The 15,772-nt window shown below is 40.6% G+C and overlaps 1 protein-coding gene across 1 annotated transcript in view; it reads left to right on the forward strand.

Annotated features, from left to right (window-relative positions):
- Window positions 1-15,772, forward strand: part of NTPCR (nucleoside-triphosphatase, cancer-related) — an 805,437-nt gene that overhangs the window by 454,977 nt on the left and 334,688 nt on the right. The gene's annotated exons all lie outside the window — the stretch shown is intronic.

The following is a 15,772-nucleotide window of genomic DNA, read 5'->3' on the forward strand; positions in this document are numbered from 1 at the left end:
TTCGTGGAGATCCTCTGATGTTCCAGACCATGCTAGGTGCTGGGAATATAAAATGCACAGGACATAAGGCTCGGCTCTTCAAGAGCTCACCATCTGACAGGTGTATTCTCATTCATTGTAGATACTCTACAAGAGATATCAACATTATCTCCTATGTACTCAACAAAACCCTACAGGAGCAGCACCCGTGAAGGAACTTTTCCTGGGAGTGCCTAGGGAGGACATACTCACGTTTCACCTTATTGCACGTTTCATTGTCTGTAAGGGCCTTGAGGAGAAGAACTACATCTCCTCCAGCATTTTGATCCCTAAAGCACAAATCGACTGCAGCTCGGAGCAGATCCTGGATCAGTGGGTGGTCATTGAGGTGGTCTTGCTGCTACAGCTGCAAATGTCCATTGTCTAATAGATGAAGAGGAACCCACTCCTTAATATCCAATACATAATGATCATACATGGAAGTCTGACCAGACACTCTTCGATGACGGTGCTAGCCGCAATTCTCACCCTCTCACCTTCCCATCCCACTTCTTGTGCTTTGCAAACTAAAACTGAAATATCCTAAGTCCCACTACCAAGGTTGACAGTATTTTTTTTAACGCCTGTAATTGATTCTGTGGAGTAAATATTTGTGTGCGTTTATGAAGGTCCATGGGACTTTCTGACTTTCCCAGAACTCCACGTCACATGAGGTTGGCCTTCATCGGAATGTTCCTGCCTTCGGCAGGTGCTGAGTGAGCCCCTTTGCCGTGCAGAACAATGGTGATACATACAGGCAAGAGCAAAACCCATAAGGTATCCACCTCACAGTCAACCGCGAGAGATCTTCAAGAGACACATCTCAGGAATGATTCTGAACCTTCTTCACCAAATAAAATATTCCAGAAATAGTATTAGATTTTAATGTGTGTGTCCTTCCTTGCTAGTCTTCCTACCAGCAGCCCTCTTGTTTCTTGCCTTTTTAGGCAAACAGCCTGAAACTTAGCACAGAGACGGTGGAATTGCAGCACGTGTGAAGATATCAGTGCATCATTTTGGCCTCAGGACATCTTACTGAAAATAATTCTATATTAAAGCTATACATTTTGCTGAAATTAAAAAAAAAATCAATGGTGAATTACAAAATTGTATTTGCCTAAAGGCTAGTGTGAACTTACCACTTTCGCCTTCTCGCAGGCCAGGGTTTTCCCTCCCCTTGTTGCCCAAGCCTCACTTTCTATCCCTCAAAACTCTTCTTTCTTCTGTGAATTGCATCATGTTCTAGGGGTTCCCAAAGAAACAAACTCAAGGGATTAATTCTTTTTACAATTTTGATTCAGCACATCCACTCCTGAAATAATTCCAACATCACTCTTACCTATTTTTCTCTAAGTGTAAAGAGAGCTGGAGTTCAAAGACATACCAACTGTCTACCCTGTTCCAAGGTTTTGAACTTCTTGGCTGACCTTATCTGGTACTTCTAGCTATTTACCTTTGAATTTAGCAAAACGGAAGTTTTGTTTTCTTGACACACTGCAGCAGGATTCTACTTACAGATGAAATGTGTACACTGTAATAAACCTGAATAGCTAAGTTAAATAAGGGTTTATACTCCTATCCTTATTTCCTCCTTCCCTTTTCTATTACTAACCATCTTTTAATAAGTATTTCTTTTATGTCAAATGAATAGGTATAATTTGCAACAAATACGCTTTGAATGCGTATAATGTATACGAGTCTATTATATTAGACTCTTTAAGGACCCAAAGGGCAATATTTATTAGAGTATGTGAATTTTATGACAAGGAGAAGAACTTGAGAGCAGGTGCTCAAGATCACCAATGAGTGGCGCCCACAGGGAGAGCAGGAGAGCCAGCCACCTGGCTTGGGCCATCCAGCAAAGGCCTCACCAAGGATGTGAAACTGACAAGGCAAGAAGGAGAGAAGAGAGCACTCTACCCTTGGTGAGATGAAGCACGGTGGGTGCAGACACAGCAGCCGCCTGTGCAAGGCATGTTTGGGAAACAGTGGTGCCCTTTGGCCAAGCACAGGCTTATTCACTTGTATAACAAACACTTACATGGCACTTCATCCATGCCAGGTTCTGTTTTCCTCTTAAAAGGGAAGTTCTCACAGGCAGACAACCGTATGGGTGCTGCTGCAACTTTTCTTTCTTTTTTTTTTTCTTAAAGAAAACCTCTTACAACAGAAACATGTTTGAATATGGTCTTGTGAAGTAAATTAAGAAATGCAAAGTTCTGTTGCAATTTTTAAAGAAATGGTTCAGCTGCAGCTCCGAACAAAGCACATGTTTATCTTAAAATGAAAACCACTAGAATAACATAAAACCAACAGAACAACATAAGTGATGTGCTAAGTACCCTATACTGTCCGTAATAGCCTTAGAAGAAACCCATCTAATACAAAAGTCTCAGTTCTGTGGATATCTACGGAGGCCTACTATGTGTTCAGTTCTGCTCTGGGGAATGCGGATTATTACAGATAAATAATGAAATTATCCTCAAGGAAATAAAATACTACCTAGCTGGGAGTTTCACAGAGGAAGCAATTCTCAGATTACTGCAAAGACAACACATTTAAAATGCCAATTTGAATTTAATGTTGTATAGATGTGTGACACGGAGATCTGGAGTGGCCAATCTTGGATGGCGTGGTTAAGGATCACTGACAAATGTCCTTCAGAAGGAAAAAGTTTCTTGAGTTCTTAATCATATGTTTCAGAAATTTAAAATCCTGTATGTTTGTCTTTGCTGTAATGTACCCAATCTAATGTATCTCCAAGAATCTTCTAAGACAGGTGGTTTGTTTCTTTTCTGATGATTCAAACTCTTGGCCATAGCTATTTTACATTTTATACCCCTTTTATCTGTTTCACTTTCTCTACTCTCAGACCCACAGGTTAACAACTTGTACCAACTTTATCACTATGAGAGGTATCTTCTGCCTCTTGCCTCACTTTGGAAAGAGAAAGAAGAGGAGAGAAGGGAAGGGAAGGGAAGGGAAAAAGAGAGAGAGAGAGAAGGGAGGGAGGGAAGGGAGGGAGGGAAGGAGAGAAGAGAGAAAGAGAGAGGGAGCAAGGGAGAAAGGGAGGGAGGGCAGAAGGGAGGAAAGGAAAAAGAAAAGAGAGAGGAAAGGAAGGAGAAGAAGAGGAGGAAAGGAGGAGAGAGGGAGGGAAGAAGAGAGGGAGGAAGGAAAACAGCTAAAGACACAGTAGATCATCAGTGTTTGCCACTTGCTTCTATCCTTCAAAGACGAGACTGGAACTTTATATCTGGCAACTCACACAGAACCTGGCAAGGTCTTGCTCGATATCTGATGAATGAGTAGGGAGTGGGTGGATGGATTGCACTGAGAGAAAGTACTGTATTGATTTTTCTGTTTTCTTCCATAGCAGATTTAAAGTGTATATCTTAATCTTCCAAATTTTATTTCTACTTGGGACAAACAGGATCCTTTAACGAGTGCTTTTGGTTCTATTTTTACAAAATAACAATAATAATGACGTGTTAGTTGAACTGATCTACAGAGCATCTGCTATTCTATACCACTAGATGGCGTTTATCAATAATAATGCTCAAAAGCACCACACATACTCTGCCGAGTAATAAATCTAAAGAAATCAGTACAGAAAAGGCATATACAGCATACCACATATGTATATAGATTTACATTTTACATTTGATTTCTTTTTAATATTGGCTGTGTATCTAGGGCTGCCTATAATTTGACAAACCACTTGCTTTCCTAATTTTAACAGTCTTCTGTAACAACAGTTTAGGTTGTTAATTAAACTCTAAGCAGCCTCAATGTGGAAGACATTTCACAGTACCTGGTGACTATTTCCAAGTCTTTCTGCAGTGCTGATGGAAAAACACACCCCCTGGGAAAAAATAATCTGGAAAAAGTTGAAAGCAATATGGAGAGAATGAAAAAAAGTAGAGAGACTGTTCTGCCTGCCTTCATCATTCATTCATTCATTTATTCATTTAACAACTAGGGACTGGGCACCCAGTATTAAATGCTTTGGAGGATGTGCTTGCTATCTCATGAAGAAAAACTGTCAGAGCACAGAGGAAAATGTTTATGATATTTAAATCCTATAAGGGGACAGATTTTTGTTTTTAAGAAATCAGGAGATATAAGGGAGAAATAGAGATAAATTTGAAATGCTCCATCAAGACTATGTAGTTTCTGCTTTCCAGGTCCAAGTGGATTAGTGAGGCCACATTTCCTCATTCTAACATCTGGTTGTCTGAGAAATAACTGCATTTGAGATTTCCTGGGGGGAGACCTAAGTAGGAAGGAAATTGAGGGAGAGAGATGGGAAGGAAGGGGAGCAAAGGAGCAGTGTGAGGAGGCAATCAGAGAGAAACATGAGAAGAGTGGCCAAGGGTTAGAAAGGTAAATCCTACCCACATAATCTGAAAATTAAATCTTTGAAACTGCTTTGATATAGAAAGAGCAAGCTCATACTATATTTTAAGATTGTAGGAGTAAGGAGAAAAGAACCATAAGAGGAAATTGAAACACCTTAGCTCTCCTAATTTCAGTGTTTCCAGAAATTGTAAAATCAGGTGTCAACTTTGCAAAAATGAACTCTGACTACTATGAAATTGTACTACTTTATTTCCAGAAATGCAACAAATGACTAAGTAAAGAGCCTGTGGCAGACACCATTTTCATCCTAAGAGCCTGTGGCAGACACCATTTTTATCCTAAGTAAAGAGCCTGTGGAAGACACCATTTTCATCCACCTACAAAACACAACAACAACAGAGACCGTCACCATGTGACGCTGTTGCCTACAACTCAGTGACCTAAAACCAAATCTATCAAATTTTCCCGAAGGCTGGCAACCTTTGCTAGCCATGACATTTGTGATACAGATGTCACTGTGCTAAATACTGGACCCAAGAGAGTCTTCTCTTGGATTCTTCTCTTTCTCTGCCTTCCATGATCCAACAAGAATGATTCTGGTTTCCTCCAGCGATCTCTCACACCAGCGCAGCCGTCCTCCTTAGGTGCTTTTGTCCTTGAGTACGGACAACTCTCTTAAATAAGCTCTTTGTTTTCTTCCCCCTGGCTTCTAAACCAGTGGTCCCCAACCTTTTTGGCACCAGGAACTGGTGGAGAGGAATAGTTTAGGGATGAAACTGTTCCACTTCAGGTCATCAGGCATCAGTTGGATTCTCATAAGGAAAGCACAGCCTGGATCCCTCCCATGCGCAGTTTACAATAAGGTTCATGCTCCTATGAGAATCTGATGCTGCCACTGATCTGACAGGAGGCGGAGCTCAGGCAGTAATGCCAGTGATGGGGAGCAGCTGTAATTACCAATGAAGCCAGCCAGCCACTCATCTCCTACCGTGCCACTCGGTTCCTAACAGGCCACAGGCCGGGGGCCAGGGACCCCGTTCTAAACCACTGGACACACAGTCCTTTAAGCACATAAATTTCCAGTTCCCAATTCTTCTGGGTTTCTCATTGCATACTAAATAACATCAAAGTTCTCACCTTCGTAACATTTGCACCTTCCATAGACTGCCTCCAACCTTAGTTTCCTGGAGGGAACTCTCAGCAGTATTGACCACTGCAGAACACTTTCTCCTTCGTGGAACATTCACCTTCCTTTGCCCCATTGTGCTACCTTCTCCTGGAACCCTTCATTCCTCTCTGACACTTCCCTGCCTCTGAAACTCCTGTTCTACCACCTTCACATCTGATGCACCTCAGGATTTCTCCTACCCTTCACCTGTTTCCTGGCAAATCTCATCTTTTCCAATGTTTACAATTACAGTCCTTGTGCTGGGACCCATGAACCAAAATGGACAGCCTAGGAATGGCTATTCAGCTCCCAGGAAGCTAAGTATGCAGATAGATCAATATAGATATAGATATAGATATAGATATAGATATAGATATAGATATAGATATGTATCAGAGGTGAAGACTGTGAAAATGAACTCTCCTGTGATAGATTGTATACCAGATACCGACATGGCAAAAATGAACTCTGACTACTATGAAATTGTACTTCTCAGTCAACATGTCTACTTGGATGCCTCAAAGGTAGCGCAATCTCAATACACTTCAACCCGATATGTCAAAAAACGTAACTCTCCAGACTCCATTTCCTGTGATCCCCATTTCAGTAATAGCATCACCACCCATTTATTTGTCGTTTCCAAAAGCTGGGGCTTCTCCTCAACCCCTCCTTCTCCCTCATGCTTTAATCCAATCAATGACCAGGCCTCTATCTCTACCTCCTAAATATATCTTGCATGTATCTACTTCTCCTAACATCCTTACTGCACCATCATGTCTTGCCAGGACAATAGCAACAGCCTCCTAAATGTTCTGTCTCTCTTCCTGCCTTCTGTCCAGCTCTTCTCTAATTTATCTGCCCTTCATACACACAAATCAGATCACCTTCCTCCCTTGCTTTAAAAACCTCAGAGGCTTCCCATTGCCCTCGAGAGAAAACTTCCTTAACCTGTCCCTGTCTGCTCTTTCCAGCTGCCCGCCTTGCTCCCTATTCTTCAGCAATACCAAACACTTTCCATAGTTCTACACTCAGCACATTTCACCTCTCAGCCTCCACACAGACTTCCCGTGTGCCAAGAGTTTCCTTTTCTACCTGCTTCTGTCTTGCTAACCCCTCTTCATCCTTCAGGTCTCAAATGGCTCTCCCTCAGGATGATCCTTCTTGATCCCTATACTAGGCCAGGTCAACCCTCTATCTTCTTGTGGAGGTTTGGATCATAATCCCAAAACACACATTCCTGAACACTGTAGTCCAGAATGTCAAAATGCTGAAAGATCAAAATCTCTAAAGTCTAAAATCCCCAAAATCCTAACCACAGGATAGTTGTATCATGTTAGGCCAGCTCTTATGGACTATCTCTGTGCAATTGCCCATAATCTAGCCCTGCAACACACTTTTTCATATGTTGAATTTTCCTTTTAGGTATTTTTTTCTTTTCTTTTTTAATTTTTTCTTTTGTTCTTCATTTTTTACTATTTCAAATGGTCAGCATTATGTTTTACAATTCACTATGCTATATACTTCATCTTTATGTCACTTCCAATACCGGAGGTATAAATCATGTGAAATCTTCTAGAGAATTCTAATTTCTTTTACACTTTTTTTTCTTTTTCTTTTTTTTTTTGCAAATTTGAGCCCACAAGAGTGCACTATCAGAATCTTGACTTTGTGGATAAGCATTGTGCACGTATGTGAAAACGTTGAAGCTTCCTCAGTAAATGAAGAGAAGTCGTTATTGTACATTTTCTTTAGGAAAGATAAAATTTCTCAAAATCTCAGTTCTTTTGGCAACTGCACATGCAGTGGTAATCAGTTTTTTATTAATATTCTCAAAAGGCGAAGGTTGTTCTTCACAGTATTTCAGATGACTGAAGTGGAGGCACACAATTGCCAGCCACAGTGGCATGGCTTTATACACCTCCTTTTTACCTTTTCTTTATGAATATGGTTTATCTGCTCGTAACTGTTATACCCATGTGGCTACCATTCATATACCTGAGTATTTATGCTTGCAAAAACATATATGTTGTTATTGCCTATTTTATTGTGTAAAGTGGCCTATGAAGTGTCCTGTCCTGTGTGTTTATATGTTTTTCAAATAAAACCCCTTTTAAAAGTGTAAATACCTATCTTTTAAAGAGTTTATTATTTTTTTCCAGAATTATATTTTGGGAATTTTGATCTTTTAGGATTTCAGCATTTGGGATTAAGGCATCCAAGATGGTGCCTTTTGGAATTCTGATCAGTTCTCCTTTATATGGCATTTAGAATTGTCCCTCTCAGATCTCCTTATGCTTTCTTACGTGTGACCTCTTTCTTTCCCACCAGCATGTACACTCTGTGAAGGCAGGAAGTGTGCAGGGGCCTTGACTTTCTCTTCCATAAAACATTCCTTCACAACCCAACCTACCTGCGAACCTCCCAATAGCCTTTGCCAGTGATCCCAACATGAGTCCCAGATAGGCCTCTGCTGGTGCATCTGGTAAATGAGGAGATGAGCCCAGCAGAGGTTCCTCATCTCTGCTGAGGGACTAATGTCCCATCAGAGAACCAATTCATCCTAGGGGAAAAGACACATTTAGCCACTTCTAGAACCTTATAGTTAGAGAAGAGGGATGATAATACAGCTATGGGAACATGAAGGTGGGCTCCATGATAAATCAATGTAAGTGATAAGCATCATTTTGTCCTAAAAATGACAATAATTTTCTCCTGAAAATGATGCCTATCACACATAATGATTTGTCCTGAAGCCCATCTCCATGTCCCCATAGCAGTATTATAGGGAGAAATTGGGCTATACTCTAAAATTATATATTAAAATTCAGTGTGGTCCTAGGACACAAGCCAATTGCATTCTTTTTTCTATTATAATGTGACCCAAAAGAGAGAAAGACTGCACCCAGATTCAGTACAGACCTCCAAGCAGCACTGGCACATCTGTAGCAACATCCTGCACGAGGTGGCAGAAGCAGCAGCAGGGCCCATCAGGAGACGAAGGCAGTGAGGGAGAGGATGCCTGAGGTTCACAGAGGTGGGGGTCGTGGTATTTGGCAGGTGTGGCTTTATCCAGACAAGCCAGAAGCTGCAGCCCCAGCACCAGCTGCAGTGTCCCTGGTTGAAGCTGCAGAGCTACCAGTAGATTCAATCCTGTGCAGAGACTCATCCCCTGAAGATGCCCAGACACGTGTTGGAGAGGTAATGATTTTGTAGAGAATTGGTTTTCTGTATTAGCAGATGGGGCAAGAGCCAAAGAAAAACAAGGAATTACCCTGAACGTGGCCCCTTCTGTACCTGAGGCCAGTGTAAGGAATCTCTGTTGGCATACAAATAGACTGAGCGTGTCACTGGGCTTTACAGATACAATCTCAAATGCTTCGTTATTACTGTGATAGGTACAATCTATGTCTTGTCTCTCTAACCACATTTGATAAGTGATGGAGATAAGTCTGTCTGAGCACCTTGGCCACTGTTCAAGGAGCTTTGAGGAATGGCATGAGCACATGGTATTATTCTGAGAGTACAGCACAGAGGGAGGGAGGCATTACTCATCAGTTTTTACCCCTCTGAGGGTATAAAACTTGGAAAATGCAAATGGGCTTTCTGTCTTTCAAGGACACAGGGCCAGAACCCCGATTTCTTGATAATCCTGCTATGTAAACATACTTGTTTCGCCTTTACATCTATTCTCTTCATTATCTACCCACCTCGTTCCCAGAGGAAATTAGAGAAGAAGGGTGTGAAGAGTGAGTGTTGAAGGGATATGTGGGCAAGTAATTATGATAAAGTGGTCTCTCTCTTCAACAATGTTCTAATAACAAAAAGCAATTGCTTTAGGGTCACCTATTATATTCATTATCCATGCCTTTTCTCCATGCAACAGTACAAGCCATCAATAATAGAGTATGATTGTTTCCTCCCAAAAGACAAGTGATGTGAAATAAACCACGAAGCGACGGTGTCTCAGACAAGATTCTTTATGTCCCTGTGCTGTTCAAGACTGTTTCTCATTGCCTAATAATTACCCACCAAGGACCAGCTCTGTAGCCTGCATTCCACAGGAGCAGAGTGACACCTACAACATCCAACAGCCCCGGTAATCCATCAAGTGCCCTAACTATGGAGCCCGACCATTTATTACCATACCTTCCATTGACAGTCACTCCCTATATTCCCTGAGTGAAGCCTGCCTAAAAGGAAAAAAAAAAAGTCTATGTCTACCTGTGATAATATTATATATATATGTATGTATATTTACATATACAGGTTTTTGTCCACAGTTCCTGATGCATAACTCCCATCACCCTTGTTACAATCCACAGAATCTCTCTTTGAACTTCTCCAGCCCTCCTTTTACTTGCCCAAGGAAGGACTCTAATCTGACTGTGGTTCTTAAGACCCTCATTCCAGAGGTGGTCCTACCCCATACCCTGTAGAAAGGAATGCTGCAGAGAGGCCAAGAAGAATCTGAACAGACAGGCTTCGCTGGGTTTAGCTCATACCCTTTTTGTTCAATCACATTCCTCCATGGTTGTCAATCCAATGAATGCCTAGCCAATGAAGTCCACATCAAAGGCCCATGAGGACAGGGTTTGGGAGCTTCCAGATAGCTGAACATATGGAGATTCCTGGAGGCCAGGACACCCAGAGAGGGCGTGGAAGCTCCGTACCCCTTCCCATATGCCTTTCCCTATGCATCTCTTCATCGGTATCCTCTGTTATATCCTTTATAATAAGCTGGAAAATGTAAATGTTTCCCTGAGTTCTGCGAGCTGCTCCAGCAAATTAATCGAACCCAAATTAATGGGCACCCCAGCTCGAAGTCAGTTGGTCAGAAGTTCTGGAGGCCTGGACTTGCAACTAATGGCTGAAGAGTGGGGAAGTTTTGGAACTGAGGCCCCAACCTGTGTGACCTGATGCTATTTCTAGATAGATAGTGTCGGAATTGAATTGGAAGACACCTTGTTGGTGTCTGCTGCTGAACTGTTTTCTTGAACTGTTGGAAGGGGGAGAAATACATACTTTAGGGTCACAGACGTCTTCTATGTTGACTTCTATTATGTGGGTGTTCAAGCAGAGGGAAAACAGTTTGAGCTTTCCCTAACACTATCTATCTACAAATCAGTGATACCCTTCAAACAGCAGGTCCCTATTAGTTCAAAGAATGCACCACATTACATTTCATTTGTTCTTGTTCCTATCCTTTCATGCTTTCAGTGGCTTACCACTAGAGGAGACCTATACAGACAAGATGAGACAACATGCAATTATCATCTTTAGTATTCCCACTGGGAAAATTGACTAGCATTCATGTGGAACAATAAAATCAAATTTGCTGCCACTTTATTCCCAATTCATGGGCATAAAAAAAAAAAAAAAAAAAGATCTAGTGGAGGGGGCGGGTCACTGTGCACGGGGGAAAGACACCAAAGAGGAAGTGCATCTGTATTGATTGTAAACATATAGTTAAAGCACTGAGCTCATTCATTCCAAACATTATTTTCCTTCTTTCCTGTTAAGAAATGTTAATAATCTTGACTTCGTACATGTTATTTGGAGATCAGAGAATCTCTCTTTAGCATTGTCACTTAACAAACATGTATATATTGAGCACCCTCCTGGGGAGAGAAGCCCCAGTGGCTTAGGTCTATCTCACAGGTGAAACTGGCTTATATCCAGTTTAAGGCTGAAAAGCCCCAAAGAGTGTAGGGCAGGTGACAAGTGTATTAGTTCATTTTCATGCCGCTGATAAAGCCATAAACAGACTTGGAAGAAAAACAGGTTTAACTGGACTTACAGTTCCACATGGCTGGGAAGGCCTCAGAATCATGGCAGGAGGTGAAAGGCACTTCTTACATGGTGGTGGCAAGAGAAAATGAGGAAGACACAAAAGTGGAAACCCCTCATAAAACCATCAGATCTCGTGAGACTTATTCACTACCTTGAGAACAGTATGTGGGAAACTGCCCCCATGATTCAAACTGTCTCCCACCAGGTCCCTCCCATAACACGTGGGAATTATGGGAGTACAATTCTAGATAAGATTTGGGTAGAGGCACAGAGCCAAACCATATCAACAAGGATGTAAAACAACTGGAAAATAAATGCCCATTCATTCACTTTTTTCATTGCTTCATCCATCCATCTATCCACTTATCAAATTTTCTTTGTGTGCTACTATATGCCAAGCATAGTGGTCAGCACTGCAGTTGCAAAGATGTATTGAACTCAATCTCTAGTGGAAGACACAAACAAGAAGACAATTTGAAAAAAAAAAAAAAAAAAAAAAAAGGAGAAAGAACTTGAATCCACTCCAACAGCCAGGAAGTGATACGATGCTAAGGTCAGCCCCAAAGAATGCCAGGTATTGACCAGAGGAAAAGATGCTTAGTTTGGATTGGATTAAAATGCCTTTCCCAGGTACTTTGTAGCTGTTACTTTTCTCTAATTTTTACCCATTCCCCACCTCTTCACACTCTGCAGCTAAGTCTGATAAAAGCAGCATTTTCCTGTATCTTAACAACTTTTTCATTGGCCTTAGCAAAACGTTATAGTGTATTAAGGTTGTTTTTGAACCAAATATGGTGAAATAGTTTCCAGTTTAGAGACAATGCAAAAAGGGTTATTTATTCTTTAAGATAAAGTTTCCTGATAAAATAAATGTATCCTAAGTATATATGTACTACCTAAGATTTTAAGCTGGACTTTTTACCTTAAATTTTTGCTTTGCTAAGTTTCTTCTTTTTCTTGGTTTTTATCATTTCCTTCATTTTTACATGCTGGCTGCAAGGGTAAGCAAGAAAAATCAAATTAAATTAACAGATATGAGGAAATGTAAAAAATTCTGAATCTCTGAGTACCACATAAGCCCATTTATGCAACATGGGCATAATTTTCCATCCTCCTTAAATTCTTAAATATCATGTGATCCATCCAGTAATTTTAATTCAAATGAGTATTTTTTATATTGAAAAAACAGCCTTAGCACAATCTTCTGTCCTTGAAGTGTTTAGTCAGCAGGTATATTGAGTTGTAGAACTGAATAGGGAAATTCTATGGTAGTTTGAGAGAATACAGATTTTATTTCTGTTTTTGTGTGCAGAGTCTAGTATTGGGTACCTACAGAACTTTAACCTGCTTTTCCATGCTTCTTCAGAACATAAACTTAGCTAACTAAGCCTTTTTGGCTCTTTCCAAAGAGCCAAAGGAAATAAGACATGGTGTCAAAATAAGATGCTGCATTACTTTTTGTAGCTGCTGTGAAAAAAAAAAGTTTATTCCATTTATAAGTAGGGAAATAGATAAGGCTAATTAAAAGGACAGTAAAGTGCATCAAGGAAGCTGGGTGTGGTGGCTCACACCTGTAATCCCAGCACTTTGGGGGACCGAGGCCTGCGGATCACGAGATCAGGAGTTCGAGACCAGCCTGACCAGCACGGTGAAAACCTGTCTCTGCTGAAAATACAAAAATAAGCCGGGTGTGGTGGCATGCGCCTGTGGTCCCAGCTACTCGGGAGTCTGAGGCAGGAGAATGGCGTGAACCTGGGAGGCAGAGCTTGCAGTGAGCCGAGATCGCCACTGCACTCCAGCCTGGGCAACAGAGTGAGACTCCTTCTCAAAAAAAAAAAAAAAAAATGCATCAAGGAAAGAGACTAAAATCTGGCTCCTAGCTTGGGAATAGTTTGGACACACAGAGAATATGATAATATTATTCATCTTTGTTGCAACCTAATGATTCACCTGTGACCATTTCATCACTCCCGTGACTATTGCTCTTCATGACAGAACGTTTATTATTCAGGTAAGACAGGTTCTACCACCAAAAAGTTGACAATTGAGACTCTCCTTCATGCAGTCTTGAATATGACTCTAAGGGAAGATAAAGCCATTAAGTTGATCTTACATGTTAACCGTATTTGCCAGCTTATGCAATTTGTTCTTTCATTAAACTGGGAGCCAGGTGGTCTGAGGTCTAGCCTGGCTATGCAACAGACAAGCTATGGGATTTAGGGACTTCACTTGATCACTGAGCACCTCAATTTGTTTGGCTGACAACTATGGAAAGGGAATTAATAACCTCTAAGATCCCTCCTGGTTCTTAGGATGTAACAATCTGTAATGAATGGATGGAAGGATGCAATCCTTCAAGGTTAGCAGAAGCCACTGTACTCAGAGAGGCCTCTGCTCAGTATGGAAGGGGAATATTTCTGATTCTTCAGGCAATGCCACTTTCTAAATACAATTTGTTGGGCTTCTGTGTTTGTTCTGATAAAAGCCTGTTTTAGGCAGAATATTTCTTCTTAAAACTAATGACCAAAGAGCTGTTCACCTCCTTGCCTCCTTACGGTTTTCTATGAATTAAAGTAATTAAAGTTAGAAGGTTATCATTTTTATTTCATTTTAAAAGTTGGTTGAGTGGAGTAGAAATAATTTCTAAGCAATGGAGTCATAGATCATAAAATTTGACAGTTTAAAAGAAAACTACAAAGGTTTCCAAGTTTCTCCTGTGATAATTCAAAATCAACAGGAACCTTTGTTGTTTTAAAGCTATTTTAATTTAAAGTTACTTTAACTGGATTTTTTTAGGCCTTTAACAGTTTTGGTATCCAATGTGTCTGAACTGGGAGGCAGGCACAGATTGATGAAAGTGAAGGTTAAATAAATTTATGTGCCTTCTTTAAGCTGGTGTCAAATGTTGCTAAAATTACAGGATTATGGGCTGGGCATGGTGGCTCATACCTATAATCCCAGCACTTTGGGAGGCTGAGGCAGGAGGATTGCTTGAGCTCAGGAGTTCCATACCAGCCTAGGTGACATGGGGAGTCCAGCCCAGGCAATATAGTGAGACGCTACCATAAAAAGAAAAAAAGTTATAGGATTATGAGTGATAGATATATGGTAGACAATTTACTAGTTTTTAAAAAATATTTGTCATAGAATGATTTGTATATGCAATTTAAGAGTAATTTGTATTTGTGAAACTATACTATTACTAAAACTTTTGTGATGGATGCTATTCATGTTATAGAAATAATTTATCATTAGATGATTTTAATCCTTTTATCTATTAAACTTACAAAGCTAAGTGACAGTTCCCTGAAATTTCTGTAAACATGCATTATTTATTTGATAGCTTGTCTTTCATATTTAATTGTTTGAAGTTAATTGTATTTTTAAACTTTTCTTGATATAGATTATTTTAGATTATGCAGGTTATTTTATTTATTTATTATTGTTTTTGAGACAGAGTTTCCCTCTGTTGTCCAGGCTGGACTGCAGTGGTGTGATCTTGGCTCCCTGCAACCTCTGTCTCCCGTGTTCAAGTGATTCTCGTGCCTCAGCCTCCCGAGTAACTGGGACTACAGGTGTGCACCACCACATCCAGCAAATTTTTGGATTTTTAATGGAGACTATATTTCACCTTGTTGATCAGGCTGGTCTCAAACTCTTGACCTCAGGTGATCCGCACACCTCAGCCTCCCAAAGTGCTGGGATTACAGTCATGAGCCACCACGCCCAGCCTATGTAGGTCACTTTAGATTAGTGTAAAGAACATGCTTTGCAACTATTTTGAAAACAAATATCTTAAAACACAGAACTTTTCAAGAATACATGTGTGTCAGCATGATAAACGTGAAAACTCCTATCACCTTCAGTATTTGCGTAATAACATGTATCTCGATTACTTATTTGCTATTAAATTAGGTTGGTGCCTAAAAAGTAAAGATTACAAAATTACAAACACAAAGTTAGATATGAAAGTAGACCTTATTTCTCTGCTATTCCTTCCATGCTTCTGGTGCTGGACATCATAGTATTCACTCATACTGCACTACCAGCTCTGGCACTGTACCTTTGGACCTCTGACTTTTATGGAAAGAAGAAAAACTTTATGGACACAAACGAGAGGCATTTTACCAAATTTGTGAGCTGTAATCTATTCAGACAGGATTCATGTAGAAAAACAAAAACTACTAGAGGCAGGAAGTTCATATAGGAATAAGATATACAGCTAATAAGGGATCGGAAAACCCAAACATGGGACAGTTAGCAACAGCAGACAGCCACTTCCAACCCACAGCTGAGTGACAGTGGATAAAGCTACCAGAGCCCAGCCCCACCCCATCTGCTGATAGCAGAGCAAGGAGCTTCTGGAAGGAACTGGAGCCTCTGTGTATTCGTTATCTTCGACAGTGTAACACATCACCCCAAGCCCTGTGGCTTAAA

Source organism: Macaca thibetana, chromosome 1 (assembly GCF_024542745.1).
Source record: "Macaca thibetana thibetana isolate TM-01 chromosome 1, ASM2454274v1, whole genome shotgun sequence".
NCBI classification, from domain to species: domain Eukaryota; kingdom Metazoa; phylum Chordata; class Mammalia; order Primates; family Cercopithecidae; genus Macaca; species Macaca thibetana.